We start from the raw sequence: 23,692 nt of genomic DNA on the forward strand, positions 1-23,692 counted from the left end.
CGTGGTGAAGCAATGGCTGTCTTGAGTTGAACTGGCAGCTACTTCCCCCTCCCCCGGGCACGTCCCCCTATTGCTGGTAAAAGACAGATATAGCCTTTTTAAAAAAATTCTTCTTGCTGTTTATTGAGCAACACTGCTGCTTTTAATTCCACCCCTCCTTTGTTTATTTATTGATTTATTCCATTTTATATGCATTACTGGCTTATCCTTGGCTCACTTCCTTATGCCCCCAGAAATGCCAGCTGCATGCCTGCCTGCCTTCCCTCCCTCCTCCCCTGCCCACCTCGCAGGGATGTTGTGTGTGTGTGGCTTTGACTCAGGGGAGAAGTCCTTCCTGCGCTCTCTTGGAGTTTTGGAAGTTCCAAATTTTGCAGGTTTAAGCCCCGCCAAAAAACAGGGGATGATGGGACTGCCTTGAGTCTCGGCGTGCGTATGTATCCCTGGATAAGCTGTCATGGTGGTGAGTTTGAGGTTTTTTTTTAACGTGCAAAATTGACGGAGCTATGGAAAGGGGTGTTGAATTTTCATAAATTCCCCAAAAATCAGGGGATGATGGGACTGCCTTGAGTCTGGGCGTGCGTATGTATCCCTGGATAAGCTTTCATGGTGGCGTGTTTGAGGTTTCTAACGTGCAAATTGACGGAGCTATGGAAAGGGGTGTGAATGGGGTGCCCGATTTTCAAAAATTCCCCAAAAATCAGGGGATGATGGGATTGCTTTGAAATTTGGCGTGCATGTGTATACCCCCATGAGGTGTCATGGTGCCAAACGTGAGGTTTCTAACTTGAACAGAAAAAAAGTTGTATAATTTTTTAGCTTTCAATGCAAGCCTATGGGGGGGGGGAAACGGAGCTCCGGATCCGGATCCGGAGCTCCGAGCGGAGCGGAGCGGAAGTGGGCGGAGCGGGGGCGGGGCAGAGCGGCCCGATCCGGAAAATGGCGGATCTGCAAGTGAAGCGGAGCGGGGGGTCCGTGCACACCCCTACTTTGAAGTATTTGAAGAGTGCTAAAATGTCTCCCCTCAATCATCTCTTCTCCAAGCTAAACATGCCCAGTTGTTTCAGTCTCTCTTCATAGGGCTTTGTTTCCAGACTTCTGATCATCCTGGTTGCCTTCTTCTGAACACGCTCCAGCTTGTCTGCGTCCTTCTTGAATTGTGGAGCCCAGAACTGGACGCAATACTCTAGATGAGGCCTAACCAGGGCCGTCAGCAGTAGATAGGAGTTCAGCCCTTTCCCCTTTCTCTGTGTTGGGCAGGAGAAATGGGCAGGGCCTAGGGAAGAAGCTTGGCAAGGTAAAATGGGGACCCCTGTGGGCTTGTTCAGCTGCAGGCTAGACGTTCCCTAAGCCTGATCTAGAATAATGGTGACAACTCTGAAGGAACTCTTTTAGATTTGATTTCTAGGAAACACACTAGAAAGTGACCTCTACTAGGAAACACAGTGAGAAACCCCCTACCTCTTCCCCCCCCCCACCATGCCCCTAATAAAACTACTGTTCTCTAGGGAGAGGAAATTACTACACCACTGTGTACAGCACAATATCCATGTAATTTAGAAACAGCAAGGAGGCTGAGGTGGGAGTTAAATGGTGGAAACCGTCATGTTTTGAAGAGCTACTTTCAGAAACAAATCACCATCCCGTCTTCATTCTAAGCACCACTTTGGAGATGCCTGGCTTCCCTTGCCAGAGTCCCGGCAGGGCTTTGATAATCATCTGACAAAGAGCCTGCTGAGATCTCAAAGTGGCACGTCAGGCGCAGGTCAAAGAGTTCAGGTTCGGCGTCGGTCCCCCTGGGCCACTTCGAAGGAGCTGTTCTTGCTGTTTTCTCGGAAGGTTCCACCTCTCCTCTCGCCGCATCCCAGACACAATCACAGCGGATCCCTGGCTTTGCCAGGTAACAGGGCTGGGAAAGACATCGCCACCTGTGCCTTGGAGAGCGGCTGCCAATCAGAGCCGGGTGATTGTATTCGTGTCCTATCTATGGCTATCCACAGGCAGCTGTTGGCTACTGTGTGAACAGAATGCTGGACAAGATAGGAGTTGGGTTTGATTCAGCAGTGGGCTTCGTATGTTCTTAACGGCTTCACAGTATCAGGCAGCTTCAGTAGAACATAAGAACTATGCTGAATCAGGACATGAGTGCAATAGCAGCCTCCCACCCATGTTCCCCAGCAACTGGCATACATAGGCAGAGTACCTCTGATTCTGATGGTAACATATAGGGCATGTCTACACCAGCCATTAAATCTGGGCTTGACACACAGGGGATCCCAGGGGCAAGCAGGACAGCCACGAGGTTTCCACGGGATGTTGGGAACCATGGAAAATCCTATGTTTCCACAGTCCCGGGAGCATCCTGAGGACCACAAGTGGTGTGGCCGCCACTCCCACATCTTCTTTTCTTCCCTGTGAGTAGTGGGGTTCTGAAAATAGGCACGGAGCTGTCCGGGGAGGCTCTGTGCCCATGGGGGGGGGGGGAGCAAGTTCGGGGTTTTTTTAACTTACTTTTTGGTGGTGCACAATTGCTCTCCATCTCCCGTTAAACAAAATGGTGGCCGCGACATCGTGGGGAGGATTGTGGAAGCAGGTAAGTCCATGATCCTCCCCCCTCCCCCTCTACACCCTTAGGTGTAGATGTGCCCATTGCCATCACAATTAGTAGCCACTGATGGCCTTCTCCTCCATGAATTTTTCTAGACCCCTTTTAAAGGTATCCAAATTGGTGGCTGCAACATGTTCATGTTCATGTAAATGTTATGTGTTTGGATTGTAGGATTTTATCCAGGTAAATTAGAGTTAAAGGAATGTTGGCGTGTGAGTTAGGAGGATTCTAATAGGTTTAAAAAGAATAGTTTGGACAGTTTAACAGTTGGATAGGGTTTAGGGATTCAGCTAAGATATATCTGGTGATGGGGCTTTTATTATTATTATTATTATTTATTTATTTATATAGCACCATCAATGTACATGGTGCTGTACAGAGTAAAACAGTAAATAGCAAGACCCTGCCGCATAGGCTTACAATCTAATAAAATCATAGTAAAACAATAAGGAGGGGAAGAGAATGCAAACAGGCACAGGGTAGGGTAAGCAGGCACAGGGTAGGGAAAAACTAACAGTAGAAAGTAACAGTAGAGGTGATGGTTTTAGAAGGAGGGAGGAAGGATAAGGCTCAGTATAAGATGATTGAATAATAACCTCTATATTCTTTCTCCTATATAATAAAACTTAATTTGTTTTATTATTTCTAAAAGTTCCACATGTCTGCTTGGCTTTTTTTAACACTACCAAAAAACAAAATCTGTGGAAACATAGGATTTTCCATGGTTCCCAACATCCCGTGGAAACCTCGTGGCTGTCCTGCTTGCCCCTGGTATCCCCTGTGTGTCAAGCCCAGATTTAATGGCTGGTGTAGACATGCCCTATATGTTACCATCAGAATCAGAGGTACTCTGCCTATGTATGCCAGTTGCTGGGGGACATGGGTGGGAGGCTGCTATTGGACTCATGTCCTGATTCAGCATAGTTCTTATGTTCTACTGAAGCTGCCTGATACTGTGAAGCCATTCCTGATACTACACATATATCAGTTGAAGGAAACCAGTTAAACCATTGGGTGTCTCCTTGAAGCTTTGGAATTCAGTGTGGACAACTGGCCAGAGCAGGGGCAGATGACTGGGGTTTTCAGTTTCTAGCACATGGAAATGGAGTAAGAATAGCCCAGAGACAGGAGCATCAAAGCAGCCATGACTGCATCTTGTGGTAGTGTAGTCCATAGTTTAACTATCCAGTGTAACTATCCAGACTTCAATTTGTCTGTCGTGAATCTCCCACCAATCAGCTTCAAGCGTTTACTCAATGGGTTCTAGTATTATGTGAGATGGAGGCAAAATGTCTCCCTAGCCCCTTTCTCCACACCATAATCATTTCAGAGTTGGGTAGCTCCTTTAGAGTCCAGTCTGCTTCTGACCAAAACCCAGAGCAGATTCATTGCCCCACTGACATTGGAGCCACCAGCCTCCGCTGGGGACTACCTGGCCAGCCCGAGCGATTTCTCCAAACCTTCTCTGCCGCTCTGCACAGCCTCAAGCGCAAAATGAAATATGCATCAACTTGCATCCATAACTGCTGCTTACGGCTCTGGGAGAGCACTGTGCCCTCCCTCCAGGTACCCGGAAAGATGGGTTTTAATTAACCGTTTACCGGCTGTGACTTGCCGGGAGCACTGGAAAGAAAGGCACACAGACACTTGAGCACAAGGAACGATACCTGTCAACCGCACACAAGCCAGACAGTGCTAAAAGCCATGCACTGAATTGTCTCCTTGAATTGTCTAAAAGGTACAGCAGCGGCGAAACCTTGGACCTGGCTCTGATCAGCATCAGACATCTCTTATTTAAGGGCTATTTACCATCACTGGCACAGACAAATCTTCCTCTGACTTCCTACCTCCATTATTATTATTATTATTATTTATTTATTTATATAGCACCATCAATGTACATGGTGCTGTACAGAGTAAAACAGTAAATAGCAAGACTCTGCCGCATAGGCTTACAATCTAATAAAATCATAGTAAAACAATAAGGAGGGGAAGAGAATGCCAACAGGTACAGGGAAGGGTAAGCAGGCACAGGGTAGGGAAAAACTAACAGTAGAAAGTAACAGTAGAAGTCTGCACAACATTCTGCTGTGCTTAAGATGGAACACAAAAGGCTAGTGCATAAGAGGCCAATGCTGCACGCATTTTAGCCGGCTTTGTTCTGCAGGGGAGCCATTCCATACAACAGGGGTGGTCAACCTCCAGCCCGTGGGCCAAATCCACACCTCCCAGAATCCTAATCATGGCCACGCACCCTTTCTCCTGGCTGCCAATCATTTGGTAGTTCTCCAGTTTTTGCACATTTTTTTCTCCAGTTCTATATGGTTAAACTGCCTTTCCTTAGTTACTGGCTGTCAGAGCTTGAAGCTAACCTACGCTGGTACTGTTTGTATTTTGGCATCACCTCTTTTTCCTTTGGCCACGCCCTCCACCAGAATGCAGCCCCCAAGAGCATCTCTGAAATGAAAGAGGTTCCCCAACTCTGCCATACAAAGTGTGTCCTTGGAAAGGGGATGGAGAGAGAGCCTTCCATGGCTGCACACTGTAATCTTATATTCTGGATAGAGGACTACAGAGACCTGAGTTCAAATCCTGACTTGGACATTAAGCTCACTGGGGGAATATGGACCAATCTCTGTCTCTCATCTAGGAATGAGCAGAACACTCTACTTCTGGCCTGGGTCATTTTCATAGGAACCAATGACCTAGGGAGGTTGTGGGCTCTCCCACACTAGAGGTATTCAAAAGGCAGCTAGACAACCATCTGTCATCTTTAGGGTGGATTCTTGCATTGAGCAGGGGGTTGGACTCGATGGCCTTATAGGCCCTTCCAACTACTATTTTATGATTCTATGATTCTATTCATAGGTTCATTCCATCTAGTTTCTGTATTAATCTGTTTTTAAAAACAACAACGTGAAAATGTATATATAAATACTTATTAAAATATGTATTTTTTAACATAATGGCCTGTTTCGCAGATACTGCTAAACTCCGGGGTGGTTTGTTGAAATCTGGATTGTCATAGTATCTAAATTAGGGATGTTTGAGAGTTTGTTTTCCAATTGTTGAAGGACAGAATTTACCCCAGTTGCACCTCCAAATGCAAACATGTGCTTATTTTTGCAGGCAAAGCTTGCACATTGCCAGTTTTGCAATGCTCAGTCACTAAATGTGTACTGCAGGAAAATGTACACTTTCAAAATGCGCATTTGGAAATAATGTGCATTTTCATGCTTTAGACCAGTGGTTCCCAAAGTGGGCGGTACTGCCCCCTTGGGGGCGGTGGGATTGCATAGGGGGGCGTTAAGAGGCAAGCGGGTGGCAGGGGGGCACTAAGAGGCAAAGGGGCAGCAGGGGGGCGTTCGAGGTGGTCTCTTCTGAAAAGTGCCTCTCCAGAAGGTCTTAAACCCAGGGACATTTTTATGGGAGAAGGTAGTTTGGTCCCAAGCCACATAGGAGAAGAATCCACGCATGCATTAATACCGTTTAGGAAGAGTCCTTTTAACGGTGAATTGAAATATTTCAAAACCACCAAAACGCTAATGAAGAGACATACCCTGCTTGGTGTGCCCCACTATCCTGCACTATGGAGAGTGGTTCAGAAGCTCCTGTTTGCATATTTGGTGGGATGTGGTTTTAGTGTGGTCTGCCTACTTCTCTCCAAGCAAAGAAATCGACTCCAGATTACTAAACGTGGTGATTTAAGACCCAAGTGACTTTAAACCAGACGTTGGGAAACTGGTATCCCTTCATCAAGCCCATGCATCACATTAAGAATTTACAGAATAGTGAGGTACTCTACCTAGTTACTAAATGTGATATCTAATATTCTTGCTAAATGACTATCAGACTGTGAAAAGATGATACCACTGGATCAAGTTTAATTGAATAAACTAAACACTGTAATTGGATTTTGAATAAATATTCAATTAATTGTTACTGTTTTGAATTTTATTGTTATTGTCTTCCTTAGTGGGTCGTTGAAAACCGCTATTCTGAATAATGATTTTTATAGTGTAGGGTAGGGGGGCGCTGGGCATGAGTTTGTGGAACCAAGTGGGCGGTGACCTGAAAACGTTTGGGAACCACTGCTTTAGACAATGCAGCGAAAATACGCAATTAGGAACGTAGGAAAATAGTAACTAAGGAGCGCAGGAAACTGCCTTGTACTGAGTCAGACCATTGTTCCATATAGCCCATTAGTGTTGGCACTGGTGGGCAGCACCCTTCCAGTGTTTCATGCAGGGGTTTTCCCAGCCTTACCTGGAAATGCCCAGGGATCAACCCTTCCGCATGCTCTACCTCTGAGCTATGGCACCACCTAAATACATACTGTTCCCATTCAAATGGAGGGGGGGGGTGTATAGTCAGGAAGAGGCATGAGGCATACTGAGCTTCAAGGTGGAACCCCCAGATCTTCAACAAGCTTAAGCCTCACTGATTCGCCCATCTTTAAAGCAAATATATCCCTAGAGATAAACTAGGGAGAAACTAGAGATGTCCATTGTTTTCAAATCCAGCCTTTTGGGGCCCGGCAAACTCCCACAGCCTGCCTGGCTCGGCTTGCATTTGCAGGCTTTTCCTAAAATCTGGCAATGTTTTTTGGGATGTTTTTTCCTTCGTAAATAGAAAGTTGCACAAATTGCAGCTGCAATTGGCATAATTTGCAAAAATCCCTGTCATAATTTGCATAATTTGTTCAAATTCCAGGCGTAGTTGAAGCAATTTGCACAAATTGCACAAATTGCACAAATTACAGCTGCAATTTGCACCAAAAATATCAAAAAAAAATCTACAAGCCGGCCCAACTCAATGCAGATCAAGTCAGTACAGCTCCCTGGGAAGTTAGCCAAAGTCCGGGAGACACAGGCTGTAGCTAGACCTAAGGTTTATCCCAAGATCATCCTGGGTTCGTCCCTGCCTGAGCGCTGGATGCCCTGTGTGGCACTTAGGCCGTTGCTAGATGAGGCGTTACCGTGGTGTGAGGCCCAGTCTCCCTCCTGTGCATCCAGATGACACACAGGGGATTCCGGGGTCAGGCCAGGCTAACGCCTCCCTTAACCCGAGATAAGAGGATTCGCTTATGGCCCTGTTTCTCCACAGCCCCGGTCTGAGGCCAGGGCTGCGGAAAGTCTAGCGACTTCTGTGGCTTTTCCTGGCTGCTCGCTTACTCGCGAGTAGCCGGGAGGAGCCACGAACTGGGCACAGCACTCCATAGGAGCGCTGTGCCCATCAGGCCGGGGGGGAATCACGGGGGGAGGAGATGGGGGCCGGGGGAAAGACCGGACCCGGCAGGAGAGGGGGGGAGAAGGACGGGCATCAGGGATGGGGACAGGGCATGACGAGCGGGGCCCAGCCTGGCGGACGAAGACAGGGCATGACGAGTGGGGACGGGTATCGGGGAAGGGGGGGGAGAAGGACGGGGACGGGTATCGGGGACGGGGGGGAAGAAGGACGGGGATGGGCATGGCAGACGGGGACAGGGCCTGGCGAGCGGGGGGAGGATGGCTGAGCGAGCAGGCAGGGGGGCATCAGGCATTGTGGGGGGGGAATCAGGGGCAGGGGGAGTGGGGGACCCTTTATTTTTTAAAAAAAGCACTTACCTTTCTGGCGGTGCGCTCCTGCGCACATGGCCCTTTAAGCGGGGAAACAGCAGAGCACGTGACGGGGCTTTCCCTCGCCCCGTCGCGTGTTGACGTGTGGAAAAGGGCAATGGCGCGCGCTAGCTGTAGTGCGCCGTCGCCCCGCCTCCCAGACGGATTTTCTGGTAGGTCTAGCAAGATGAACAGGTTTGACCCCAGGACAATCCTGGGATAAACCTTAGGTCTAGCTACCTCCTAAACTGATAAAAGCTCAGCACGCTCCACCCATCAGACGGATTCCTCTGACATCCCTACTGCAAACACATCATGTTTTGTTAACCATCTATAAACCAGATGTAGAAGCCATGGTTTGTTGTTGGACCATGAACTCTGGCTTGTTTTGACTATGTCTTGTCATGATGTCTGAACGCAGAACCATGATTTATTCCAGATTTGTTTGCATTGCTGTCCACCCTCAAACAGAGGCCCCCAGAAAGAACAACCTGCAAATGAAACCATTCCGAACCTCTCTCTGTAGGATATCAATGAAATAAGATAAAGCTGAGAGAAGGGGAAATAAGCCAGCCAGATATATTTGTAGCACTTGCTGCAGTGGCCTTTCTTTTTTCTAAAACGTTTTTATCATTTAAAAACATTCAAGATAAAAGCTCTTCAAACCAATTGTAGCTGGTGGTTCTAATGTCAGTGAGGCAGTAAATTAGGGTGACCATATGAAAAGGAGGACAGGGCTCCTGTATCATTAACTGTTGCATAGAAAAGGGAATTTCAGCAGGTGTCATTTGTATATATGGAGAACCTGGCGAAATTCCCTCTTCATCACAACAGTTAAAGCTGCAGGTGCCCTGCCCTTTTTTAAATCTGATCACAGTATAGCTGCAGTATACCCTATTTCTTCAATTCTAAGACGCACTTTTTTCCCCATATAAACATCTCTAAAAATGGGGTGCGTCTTAGAATCGCGGGTGTGTCTTAGGGTTTTTTTTTCTGTTGGTGGTGCTGAAATTAGTGTGCGTCTTACAATCGATGGCGTCTTACAATCGAAGAAATACGGTAGCTCCTGCAGCTTTAACTGTTGTGACGAAGAGGGAATTTCACCAGGTGCTGCATGCATACTAATGACACCTGCTGAAATTCCCTTTTCTATGCAACTGTTAAAGATACAGGAGCCCTGTCCTCCTTTTCATATGATCACCCTCAGTAAATCTGCTCCAGATTTAAGTCAGATCTAAACCTTAGCTAGACCTACCTTTTAATCCAGGACGGAGGAGGGAAGATCTCATATTGTGTTTAACGCGAGATCCCTCCTCCATTTACACGTGAGGTGCGATGACCTCAGGAGGAGAGGCATCGTGCCTGCCATTTTTTTTCTTAAAGAGGAAGGAGCGATCGAACAGTCGTGCACTAAAGATAAGGTTTTTTAATTTTAATTACTTTTCCCACTCCCCTCACCCTAATCCCAATGGGCGCAGTGCTCCCGAGGAGCATTGCGCCCCGTGCGCGGCTCCTGGCTCCACGCGAGGAATCATGCGGAGCCGGGTCAAACCGCAGCAACAGGCCACGTATTCTGCGGTCCCGGCCCGGGACCATGGAAAAACCGGGCCGAAAGGGGGTGGGCTCTGTCCCAGGGCAAAGGAGGGATCATCCCTCCCTGATCCCGGGATCCCCTGTGTGTCATATGGACGTACAGGGACGATACCAGGGTTGGCCCCTAGATAAAGCCTGGTCTAGCTAAGGCCCTAGTCAGAACAATGAAGGAACTATCCAAGGTGCAGAAGCACCTTAGATAGCTCCTTTAGCGTTCTGGCTGGTTATGACTGAAACTTGGAGCGGATTCACCACCCCACTGACATCAGAGTCAGCAGCCTCCACTGCTTCATTCCTTCTGACTCCTGCCTTCTTTAATACAGGACAGCGCAATGAAAGCTGCATCCATGGCAGGATATACGCTACTGCTTTAAAGTGGTTTATAACCGTAGTGACAAATGTTGGGGCCCAGGACGCACTCCAGATACAGTTTTCAAACTACTTGGTGTAGATCTGGCCCTCCTATCCTAAGAGGCAGGAGAACTAAGGACCATTTCACAAAAGCAGACCTGCAACATCAGTGACGACTCAGGTGTGAATAAGCCAGCTTCCATTTCACTTGCTTTTACCTCAGATGCATTAGTTTTCAATTACCACATATCACACATTCAAGACAATTCACACATCTAGCTGGAAGGCATTAAATATAATCAACTCCATGAGTAGTGAAGGGCTGAAACCCACCCTCAAGCCTGCACTGAAATTAATTTGGGGTCCATTATTATTTTTCCAACTGCTTTCCAGATATTCAGTAAAGTCGTTTGAGCCCTGACGAGCAGTAAGCCTCCATGTACCAGTTTCTAGGGGACATGAGCAGAAGAATCCCATTGTGAGCTTCCTACAGAAGCTGGTTGGCCACTGTGTGAACAGAACGCTGGACGAGATGGACCCTTGGTCTGATCCAGCTGTTCTTTTGTGGATTGGACCTTCATTGTGGGACCCCACTGTGAGCCTTCCCTGCTCCACCTCCTTGCCTCACTTACTCAGTTGTGGCAATGGCAGCAGGAACCATGGTAAGGCCTGTATTCATTCCCAAAGGCTCTCCCATAACCTTGGGTGCCAACATCTGAAAATACTGAGAACCATGGAAGATGTGGTTCCCATGTTTCCTAGGCCTCAGCTAGACCTACGGGTCTAGCGTGACAGAGGGGTGAAGATCTCGCGATATTTTTATCATGAGATCTCCCCCTCTGTTTACATGTGGAGCGCAACAACCTCGGAGAGAGAGGACATCGTAGCCGCCTTTTTTTGTTGTTCATTAAAGAAGAAGAGCGCATGAACGGTTGTGCACAAAAGGTGAGTTTTTAAAATTTTAAATTACTTTCCCTGCTCACCGCACCCCGATGGGTACAGAGCTCCTGAGGAGCTCTGCGCCCCGTGAGCGGGCCCAGCTCCTCGCAAGGAACCGCGAGGAACTGGTACAAACCGCAATGCCCGCACACACATTCCACGGTCTCAGGATCATCCTGAAACTGTGGGAAAAGCGAGCTTAAAGGAGAAGGCAAGATTCCCTTTAAAATAAATAAATAAATAAATCCCGGGCAAGGGATGGATCATCCCTCCCTGCTCCTGGGATCCCCTGCGTGTCATGTGGACACACACGGACAATCCCGGGGATCGCCCCAGGATTTCACCCCATCTAGCTATGGCCCTAGTGTCTCTGGACAGTGCTGCAAGCAAACACAAGAGAATACAGAAATGAGGAACTAGGTGGGAATTGATGGCCCTGGATGCTACTGTATTTCCCATGGCTACCACCTTAGCTAGATGCTGCTACTCATGCTTGTGCCACCACCTAGGGCATAATGGAGTCTTGCAATGGAATTCTGGAGGCCTTCCCATGCCCCCTTCCATGCCAAGATAAGTTTGGGACAGAGAAGGGGTACTGGGGGGCAGCACTCTGCTGGATGTGGGTCAAATCAGATTGATTTTGGATTGACGTGGACTGGATAATTCTAATTAAATTGGCCCACGGGATGGATTCATGAAACCTAGAAACTCTCTTCGTCCCTCAGTTTTGGATATTGCAAGAATGATGGCTGTCATCATAGTACCTGTTCATACCATGCCTAGACTTGGGCCATAGTTAGACCTAAGGTGTATCCCTGGATCATCCAGGGGTCAAACCTGTTCATCTAGGTGACACACAGGGGATCCAGTGCTCAGGCAGGAAAATGAGAGAGAGAGGTAGAGCATCAAACAGGCTATATTTGAAGCAACTGTTTCGGTTCGTTTCCTGGACAATTCTTATTGCATCTTCTGTCCACCTGCACTATAGCACAGTGCTTGCACCGTCATTAATGCCACCTTTGATCAAATCAAGCCCTGCTGCCATATGCTCTGATGTCATCAAATGCAATTGTTATACCCGAGAACGGGCCTTTTGAAGAACAATGGCAAAATTAGATTTCTCCCCTGCTCTCTTTCCATTACCCTAAGGATGTGTGGCTTTGCTCCGCCGATATGAACAGCATATCCAAACACCTCCAGTACATTAAGAGGAAACATGGCTCTAATGGAACCACAGATTATGCTCATTTTTATTTCTGTCATCTTAAAACAAAGCCTTCGGTTCGGGAAATGCAGGCCTGAGCCTCACCTAGTGTAAATTGATGAGTATAATTTCATTGGATCATCACTGAATTGCAGCAGTTGATGATCTAGCTGCCGCTCTCTCAATATAGCTTCGCTAAGTTAGAGTGCAATAGACCAGCACTTTTGGAACGAGACTTGAAGATCATTGCAGACAGACAACCCAGGGCCAACCTTACCTTAAAGCAGCCTTTCTCAACCTGGGGCGCTCCAGATGTGTTGGACTGCGCTGGCTGGGGCATTCTGGGAGTTGTAGTCCAACACATCTGGAGCGCCCCAGGTTGAGAAAGGCTGCCTTAAAGTAAAGCGCCATTCCTGACCCTCCCCCAGTGCTCCAATTGGGCCCTTTTCTATAATGTCTGGGAACGACACACTTTCCCCTTCAAGGCCCCGATTGGACCAGTGGGGGGAAATGACGCACCTCCAGAAAACGTGTAATTTCAGGACATTATAGAAAATTACAGAAAATCCCGCCTGACACCCAGGACAGAACAAAATTCAGGACTAATCTGGGGAAATCCTGATAGTTGGTCACCCTATTTGATACCTCACTTGTGTTGTCTGGCTTCAGAGATGTTTCTGACACCAATACCCATACGTTAATTCTTGAAGCCCGGAACACTTAGTAAAGATTTATAAATCTATCACTGAGTAGGATCGGTTGTATTCTCTCTTGATCTGGTGAATCTCAGATACGTGCATTCAGGTTTGAGAAACAAGTTAGTCAGATAGGCCATTGCTAGACCTACCTGGTGATCCGTGTGGGAGGAGGGGCGAGCCCGCGCTACAAGTAGCACGGGCCGTCACCCCAGTCTACACATCAGATGCATCGGGCTACAGGGAAGCCCCATCGCGTCTGCCATTTTTTTTTTTTTTTTTTTTGTCTTAAAGGGCCGGGTGCGCAGGAGTGCACCAGCGACAAAGGTAAGTATGTGGGTTTTTTAAAAAAAGGGTTCCCCGCTCCCCCCGCCCCCGATTTCCTGACCCTGGCCATGATTCCCCCCATCTCCACTTCCCCCCCGCAATCTCCGCTTCCTCCCCCACAATCTCCATTTTCCCCCCCGCAATCTCCACTCCCCCAGCGATCTCCACTTCCCCCCATCGATCTCCGCTTTCCCCCACGATCTCCCCACCCCCCATCTCTCCCCCTGCCCCAATGGGCCCAGTGACTTGTCCGCCACTTTTCCCGGCTACTCGTGAATAATTGCGGTAGCTAGGAACAACGGTGGACCTGGCTACATGCCCGTGGCCCAAGACCACGGGAAATAGCTGGCCACAAGCGTTTCCGGTTACCCCAGACCAAGGGAGGGTTGACCCCTGCCTGAGCCTGGGATCCCCTGTGCGTCATCTGGATGCACAGGGGCGAGCCCGGGACTCGCACCGGGCTAAACCCTGGTCTAGCAACAGCCATAGAGTGAGAAGCACTTACTTATCTCAGTCTGGGGCAGCCCATTGCACTTCCTTTTTGTGTTGGAAACAATCAGTAAGAGGCGGGGAGAATCGTAAGAACATAAGGAGAGCCATGCTGGATCAGATCAAGAGTCCATCGACTCCAGCATTCTCTTCACACAGTGACCAACTAGCTGCCTGTGGGAAACCTGCAAGCAGGACATGAGTACAAAGCCCCCCTCCTGGTCATGTTCCCCAGCAACTGGTGTACAGAGGCATATCACCTCTGATACTGGAGGTAGCTGATAGCCATCAGGACTAGTAGCCATTGATGGCCTTCTCCTCCATGATTTTTTCTAGCCCCCTTTTAAAGCCATCCAAATTGGTGGCCATCACTATGTCTTGTGGTAGTGAATTCCTTAGTTTTTTAACTTACCATTTAAATAGCACCCTTTTTTGAGGGATCAAAGCACTTCATGAACATTACCACAAGCCTTGTCTACACATGCAACAGTATATCAAGGTAAAGCCATGTGGTAGAATAGACTATTCCCCTTCGTCCTGCAGTTGGGGGGATACCATCTTTAATGCTCTACTTTTTTAAAAAAAATCCACAAAGTAGAAAACCAGCAGATTGAGAGGAAAAAATGTACCTCAGCCTGCTCCCTAATGTACTAATTCTGTACTTATATTATTATCATAGAATCATAGAATCATAGAATAGCAGAGTTGGAAGGGGCCTACAAGGCCATCGAGTCCAACCCCCTGCTCAATGCACCCTAAAGCATCCCTGACAGATGCTTGTCCAGCTGCCTCTTGAAGGACTCTAGTGTGGGAGAGCCCACAACCTCCCTAGGTAGCTGATTCCACCGTTGCACTGCTCTAACAGTCAGGAAGTTTTTCCTGATGTCCAGCCGGAATCTGGCTTCCTTTAACTTGAGCCCGTTATTCCGTGTCCTGCACTCTGGGAGGATTGAGAAGAGATCCTGGCCCTCCTCTGTGTGACAACGTTTTAGGTATTTGAAGAGTGCTCTCATGTCTCCCCTCAATCTTCTCTTCTCCAGGCTAAACATGCCCAGTTCTTTCAGTCTCTCTTCATAGGGCTTTGTTTCTAGACCTCTGATCATCATCATCATCGTTTGTCGTCGTCATCAGAGAGCATTTGTTTTCGTTGCTCTTCTTAGAGATGTGCCAAAGTCCATAATTACCTTGTTCAGTAGACAAATGTATCTTGACTGTATTGTGAATCAAGCACCATTTCCCAAAGGGAGAGGGACATACCACAGTGGTAGAGCACCGGCTTTGCCTGCAGAAGGTCCCAGGTTCAACCCCTGGCATCTCCAGATACGGCAAGAAAAACTCTTGCCTGAATCCCCAGAGAGCTGCTGCCAGTCTGTGTCAGCAGTACTGGGCTTGATGGACCAATGGTCTGACCTGGGTCTCATCTACACCAAGCAGGATATTCCACTATGAAAGTGGTATGAAAGCGGTATATAAAAGGCAGGAGCCGCACTACTGCTTTATAGCAGTATTGAAGCGCACTGCAGGATCTACACTACTGCTTTATAGTGGTACTGAAGTGCACTGACAATTGTTGGGGCCCATGACACAGACTATATATAGCTTTCATACCACTGTCTTGCTTGGTGTAGATGTGTCATGGGCCCCAACAGTTGTCAAAGCACTTCAATACCACTATAAAGCAGTCGTGGGGCTCCTGCCTTTTATATACCCCTTTCATACTGCTTTCATAGTGGAATATCCTGCTTGGTGTAGATGAGCCCCCAGTATAAGGCAGGTTCCTATGTCCCTATGTAAAATCATAAATACAAAGCCAATTCCAGATCTAGCTACGTTTGTGCATCACTACTCTCCTCTGGACTTTTCCATAAGTCAGGATCTGGGGAATGTGTGTTCCTCCAGCTGTTGTTGGACTGTCAGCTTTGCTGAATAGGGCTGATGGGAGTTGCAGTCCAAGAGTATCTGGAGGGCCACATAATCTGTACCACTGCCATAAGTAAAAGGACTACACACCTCATTTTTATTTTTTGTAGGCTGAAAATTCATGGAAGAGACCTGATGTTTCCCACTTATGTGCAAACTTCATAGCCCTTCTCCCATGGTTCTCATCGCCCTCTAGCTATAGCATTGACTAGTTCCCCTCCTCAGTTTGAGCTAAGCTTGGGCAGTCAAAGCTTGGGATTAGCAGTCCGAATAGCAAAACAGAAAACAGCAGAACAAACAAATTGCACATTAACATCAGCAAGCAGCACACTTCGGCCATCAAAGGACCGATGCCTGACCTGGCGAACTACCCGTGTTGCCTCCTGGACAAATGCAGGAAGCCAATCAGCACTGAATTTGGCACAAAGCAGTGTACAAACATACACTAATTAATCCACCCGGCTCCCCCGCAAGACAGGAAGGTAGCTATTTATATTCCTTTCTCTGCACAGAGGGCGTTCACGGAAATGGAGGATGCAGCCACAGAGGTAATCATTACTGGGATTTGCATTAGAATAGGTTCCCCGTAGTGCGGGGCTCTGTGCGGGGCTCATTTGAAAAATGGAATGGTCTAATGCAGCCTTACCCACCCTGGTGCCCTCCAGATATGATGTACCCAACATATCTCTCATATAGGATTATGGGCATTGTAGTCTAATACATGTGGTTGTATTAGACTACCAGGTTGGTGAAGGCTTGTCTAACGCATGACCAAGGCTTTAGCTAGACATTGTGAAATCCCCGGGAGATCCCCGGGATTGTCCCTATGTATCCACATGACGCACAGGGGATCCCAGGATCAGGGAGGGATGATCCCTCCCTTGCCCCAGGATCTCGCCCTCGCTTTTGAGCCTGTTTTTTCCACGGTTTCAAGACAATCCTGAGACCACAGAATGTGTGGATGGGCATTGCGGGTTCTCCCGATCCCTTGCAGTTCCTCGCGAGGAGCCAGGACCCGCACATGGGGCGCAGAGCTCCTCAGGAGCTCTACTCCCATTGGGGGTGGGGTGAAGGGAGGGGGAAATTAAGTTTAAATTTAAAAAAAACCCTACCTTTCTGTGCACGAGCGTTCGTGTGCTCTTCTTCAAGAAAAAAATTAAAATGGCAGCCACGACATCCTCGCCCTCCGAGGTCAGCGCACGCCGCACGTAAACAGAGGGGGAGATCTCGCGATAAAAATATCACAATATTTTCACCCCTCCATCCCGCTAGACTGCTAGGTCTAGCTGAGGCCCAAGTAAATTGTTATAGTGGAGAAAGAGATTTTTACCCACCCCGAGATCTCGTTTAGGCTTTAGCCATGTTCCCTGAGTTGCCGACGTGTGGCCGTATTTAAACTCGCTCCCTTGGGATGGTTTTTTAAGCCTTTCAAGAATTCCCCATTGAGATTGCCTGAAGGAGCGAATCAGGAATCTTTCCCTTCCCTTGGTCAGGTTTGGAACCCGTTTCCCGTTGAGATGGCAACTGGGAAAAGTGGGTTGTTACAGCATTTTGACTGAATGTTATCTTGAAGCCTAGAGCGTTCTGTCCCTCAATCAGCTTTAAGTATTCTTGGAAGTGTGTAACCATTACACTTTTCACCGTGAGATTTCTCTGAATAAAAGAAGTCTCACTGATTGAGTGTTCTGTGTCAGTTAACCAGCATGTGTGAATGCCGGAGGGAAGGAGACCCACGACAGCCAACAACTCAGAGAGCTTCAACTATAAGGCAGTATAGAAATGTAATAAATGCATATCTTACACCTACATACATACATACATACATACAATAGATCACTTTAAAAGTGGACTAGGCACATAAATGGAAAATAAGGCTATCAATGGCTACTAGCCAACATGCATCTGAATACCACAGTCACTGGGGAACAACAGCAAGAGAGGGTTATTCCATTATTTATTTATTACATTTTTATACCGCCCAATAGTCGTATCTCTCTCACATTAATGTCCTGCTTGTGGGTTTCCCATAGGTATCAGTTGGTGCCAGAGGAGGCTGGTGGCTCTGATATCAGCGGAGCAGTAAATCCGCTCCGGGTTTCATTCAGAACCAGTCAAAACTCTAAAGGTTTTTTAGGGTTCTGCCTGGTTCCAACTGAAACCCAGAGCAGATCCATTGCCCCACTGACATCAGAGACACCAGCTTCCTCTAGTTAGTGCATTAGCCTTCCAGATACCACAGGGCTCTGTTGCACTTGTAACAGACTAATACAGCTGCCTCTTTGTCACATTCATTCTCGCTTTCTCTCTCAGTTTATGCAAGTGTAAACTTACCAAAAAAAACCACCCCACCATCAAATTAAAAAAATTAAAAATTCCATTCAGAAGTCGCTTTAATAGAGGCTGGAAGCTAAGTGGAGATTGGATTTAATTTAGGCCAGTCCTCTGCTGAATTTCAGATAAAGCGTGGGTTTTTTTTTTTTTCTCATCTAGTGGTAGGCCAGATAAAAATACCCTTCTTCTATCCTGCAGGCGACTTTCTTTCTGCCAATTTTCTTGGCAGAGTGGAAAAGGGGGGTATATAATTGAGAGGAAGCTGCGGCATAGAAAATTCACACTCGAGGAGGAAAGCATTGTGGAATTTGATGCCCTGCTTAAAACTCACATTTCTCAGGCTGGGGGAGGGGAGGGGTTTCTCTTTTCCCTCTTGTACTGTATGGGATTTAAAGTGTTGTCATATAATCAGCCGGAGTTACATGGAGTAGCACAGGGCACTTTGATTATTCTGTTGTGAGACCAACGGGATGACCTGGAACCTGACGAAGATGTGTGAACTTTCTCACTTTTCGCTTTCGCCCGTCGCCAGCCCAATCAAAACATTTCCAGATTTAATTTATTTGCCTAATTGCCAGCTGGAAACTCGGAGTGGTCCTCAACGTTTTTGTGATTATTTCCCCATGGCTTGAGGCTCTGGTAGTAACGCAGTGAGGATGCATGTGTACATGCTTTCAAGGTGATCGGTTCCCTTGAATAGAATGGTTTGAGAAACATGATGTGAAAAATAAAAGGCCTGCCGGAGGCAAATTCCTTTAGAGGTGTGAAGCATAAAGCTCTTCCGCTTTGAACCAAATGAAAGGCTCAGCTCAGAAAAGACATTACCAAGCTATATTTGAATACGGAGACAAAATACATTGTTTTCCTCTCAATCCTCCCAGTCTTTGGCCAGGATAGAGGAGGCTGCATGTAGAAGCAAAAAAAATACCCCTTTGTGCATTGATGCTCAGCGCAACCCAAGAAGCAACAAGGTGCAAGGCTGGTTGTATGAAACCAACTTTGACATGCCTAAGTAATTCTCTGGCTGCAGCTTGCTTTCCCTCGTGCAAGCTTCTTTTTTATTTATATTTTCCAAGATTTTTTAGTAGCAGCATCAAAAAACATAGTCTGGATTTGCACAATTTAGGAACACATTAATTTATTTACAATACTGTACTGCTTAATATGCTATAATGCCTAAAATTAATGCCTATTTTTGCATTAAAATACAACGTAACAACAAAAATTACCACCACCATAACCACCACTACAACAACAGACAGTTGAGAGCATTTTAAAACATGACATCTTCATAACACTAAAACAAGCTGGGAACAGAATCTCACTGGTCAAGGAAAGCCTGTGTAAATAGTAGTTTTCAAGAGGTGTTCAAAACTTGCCACTGTTTCTGTCTCTCAGATCACACGTAGGTGAGTCTTTCAAAGGGGGTGAGCCACCACTGAGAAGACCTCTTTATGTACTGCTGACATTGCACTGGCCACAGGATGACCAGTGAAGGTTCCTCAGAAGATCCTAGTGGTCAACTGAATATACATGTGGGAAGAAGGTCAGCCAGGAATCCTTGTCCCAAGTAGTTTAGGGCTTTGTATGTCAGCAACAAAACCTTGAACATGGCTCAGTAGCTAATAGACAGCCCAGGCAGTTCTTTTAACGCAAGTGTAAAATGAGTAGGTCTAGGTGTTCCACTGAGCATCCTAGCTGCTGTATTCTGCACTAGCTGCAGCATAGGGATGTCTGTCATTTGGAAATCCAGCCCTATGGGGCTGGATGGATTTTCACTACCTACCTGACTTGGCTCACATTTACGAGCCGAACCGTGGGCTTGCTCTGAATTCTTTGGGCTATTTGTGGCTTTGTGGGGTACGGTGGAGATGGGGGCCACAATTGAGGCAAATAGAGATTTGCACAATTTACAGCTGAGATTTGTGCCAATTTGCGTACTTTGTGCAAATTGCAGTCAAAATTTGCACAAATAGCAGTCGGAATTTGCACAAGTTGGAAAATATGGGAAATCTGCTAACTGGCCCAACTTGCTGCAGGCCAAGCTGGGCCAGTTAGCAGAAAACTGAATGAAAATTAGGGGGCCAAGATGATGAAAGTTTGTTGAGCTCCACCTCCCAAATAGATTCCTCTAACACCCTTACTGCAGTGTCTGAAGATAGGAGGCTGTTATAATGATTTGGTCCATCTAGCTTTGTATTATCTATAGCATCTTTCTTCAACTTAGACAGGGGTCTAAGATGTGCCAGGAATTTTACCAGGGAATTGGAGTCAAGAGTTGAACCGGAAGTTGGGACTGATGAGCAATTCAAGAGGGAGAGGGACTGAAGGACAAGCCAGGAACAAGCCAGAAGTTCAGACCAAAGGGCAACCAAAGGATATGGAAACACACAGAGCTCAGAATGACTATGTTGCTTAGGCAAGGCTTAACTGGAACAGGAGGCCCTCTTATCATCCTTCATGTCCAGCAGGCTCCCATGGCCAGACTGGCCTGCAGGCTCCCTCCCCTCTCCCCGGGTTATTCACCTATTCCAGCACCACTCTCCAGCTAATTGGTGCGGGAATAGATTAGGCCTTGGATAGGAATGTGAGGTGACAAGATAACACTCTCAGAAAGTTTGCATATTTCAAATGAGATCCCAGAGAGAATATATGGATAATACCAGTGCTGACACAAGTTGTCCTGCTGCCTGAGGCAGAAGGATGTGTGCCACCATTAACACACACACAAACACACACCATAATAAGAGATCAAGCAGGCAACCTTTCCAGAGATGACCAGGCCTGAATGCAATGCTTTGAGGATTGCAAAATAAAGCATTGCAAGGTGGCCCTGGAGACTGCATTTACAAGCAGGAGACTCTTGCAAAGTAAGTTATCAGGTGGGCAGTTTCTCTAGAGAGAGCCTACACACACACACACACACACACACACACACACTGAGTTACCACTGAAAATGTGGACATTACCGTTCGGGTTCAATGCCTGCAATGGCCTGGACCCTTTATTATAGCATATATTTTTTTGCTTAACCCTGTCCGTTCTCTTACATCTGTAGACAGCACTATCGTGCTCTTGACCTGATTCTATCACTACTGTTAACCGAGTTCGTAGCTTTTGGTTAAACAAGAGTTCAGCAGGTGGCTAACGGAGCTGATCTGTAATTCAAAATGGCTAAATAGGGGTCCCCACCTGAGGCATTAGCTTTCTTCAATAGCTGTTTTATGATTTTGTCCCCATTTTCCACATGCCCTTAGACTGTGGGTAACTTAGGCTAGATGTTATGTGCCAAAATCCAAAGGTTTTAAATTCATGCCCTGAAAAACAAAGGCCATTGTTAGGCATAATAACTATATGGGGTATCCCATGTTGCTTAAAAGAAAAAAGATAAAAGCAGGGGGAGAATGCTTTAATTTGAAGAATGCTTTAAACAATTTATATATGTACATAGGCCCCTGTGGCAATATGTCAATCTAATTTTACAATAAGAATATATTTTTCTTACATGTTGTTCCTACCATGTTTTAAAGTATGTATTTTAAATGTTTACTGCCCCCTGAAGAAGGCCTTGAAAAGGTACAGGCTGAAATGCGTCGGACTTTACAATCTACAATAAGAAGTTCAGCATCCTGAGAATTTGTTTCTCCCTTCTTTTCACATTAAAAAAAAATGACTTAATGCGCTGAATAACCTGAGAAGTATCTGTGCTATCCAATGAAGTGATTTATGAGAAGTGTGAAAAGTAATCTAGAACTAACAGATAGATTTTGCCTGCCATTTTAAATAAATCAGTTCCCACTATATACCATGGCCCTTGTATTTCACCATCTATCTATATAGGCGTCTTCTCGTTCTTAGGCTATGTCTGGCATGTATTGCATTTCTGAACTATTTTCTATTGCGGTACTCAGATCTGGCCAATATAAAACCTCCTGAGCCCTCCTGTTGCATTTTTCAATGCTCAGATGACCTTTGTGTATTCTTTCAATCATACCCGCTCTTAGTGATGTAGGGTTCACATTCCTCTGACTCTTGAACAAAATGCATCTATTACTGACAGTTCTGCCAAGAACTGATAATATGGTGCAGGGAGCTAATGAACTGGCCAACCATAGGTGATGGCATTTATAAAATTCAGCAATACCTCATCCTCTGCAGTAGCCACAACAAGTGCTTGCCATATCTCATCTGAGATGAAGTAATTTTGTCATTCCTCATTGACAAGCACAATATTCACTCGGTAATCCAAAAAATCCTAAAAATTAATATCCAACTGAAACCAGAATACTTTCTTTTGGGATTTATGGATGAGCAGATGAAAAAGAACCATGGGACTATATTTTTATATATGATGACAGCAGCAAGATTACTATATGCCCAAAGATGGAAGGGCAAAATAATGCCCACAACAGAGGAATGGCTACTGAAGATGTTTGAGCTAGCGGAGATGGTGAAACTCACGGCAATTATGAGAGAAAAATCAACTTTAAGATTTATAACTGAATGGGAACCTTTATGAAGGGATGAGAAAAAGATGACTTGTACATCTGTGCATTCAACCAATAATGTAGAAAATGTTAAGAGAGAAATTAGAGATTTGGATTTGACAGTGATAGAGTAAGAAAATATAACAACAGCGTTGTTACATCCTTTCTTGGGGGAATATTGGAAGAACATTTTATTTTTGTGTTTTTTGTTTGTTTGTCTGTTTTTGCTTTGTTTGATTTTTGTGTATGTGTGCTTATATGTATTATATTTGGTGTTGTAGTGTTTTTTTATTTATTGGTGTTTGGAAACAATAAAAAAGATTAATCCCAAAAAGAGTGAATTTCACCGGCTGCTGCATGCATACACTGCATACAAATGTCACCTGCTGAAATTCCCTTTTCTATACAACTTAAAGATACAGGAACCCTGTCCTCCTTTTCATATGGTCACCCTATTTGACATGGAATATATGCAACGATGGGGAGAAAAGATTTGAATGCAGGCAGGTTGATGGGAGAGCTTTTCAGGGTTAGATTTAAATTCCAAGCCAGAGAGGAAGAAGAAAACGTTCAGTGCCCCGGTACTCACTTTGTATTTGCGGCATTACAAGCTACTGAGATTCGGAAATATGAAACTGGGCGACATCACAAAGGGTTGTTGAGCTACATCCTGCCTCAGAGGTCACAGGCTGTGCAGGCCTAATATGTTGTCTGCATCAGAACGCTGAGCAAAAATCAATAAGGGCAGACAGCCGCTGCCTGCAGCATTACCATCTTAAAGGGTGGATAAGAAGGGAAGTGGCGAGCGAGGAGACGCAAGAGAAAGGAAAGTGGAAGAGAAGGAAAGGAAAGGAACCTCTCATGCAAGCACTGAGTCATTGCTGACTCTTGGAGGGATGCCAGCTTTCACTGACGTTTTCTTGGCAGGCCTTATAGCGGGGTGGTTTGCCGTTGCCTTCCCCAGCCGTTATTGCCTTTCCCCCAGCTAGCTGGGTACTCATTTCACCGACCTCGGAAGGATGGAAGGCTGAGTCGACCCAAGCCGGCTGCCTGAAACCAGCTTCCGCTGGGATCGAACTCAGGCCGTGGGGAGAGTTTCAGCTGCAGAAACTGCTGCTTTACCGCTCTGCGCCACACGAGGCTCTTAAGTGGAA

The sequence above is a fragment of the Elgaria multicarinata genome, chromosome 2 (assembly GCF_023053635.1).
Source record: "Elgaria multicarinata webbii isolate HBS135686 ecotype San Diego chromosome 2, rElgMul1.1.pri, whole genome shotgun sequence".
Lineage (NCBI taxonomy): Eukaryota > Metazoa > Chordata > Lepidosauria > Squamata > Anguidae > Elgaria > Elgaria multicarinata.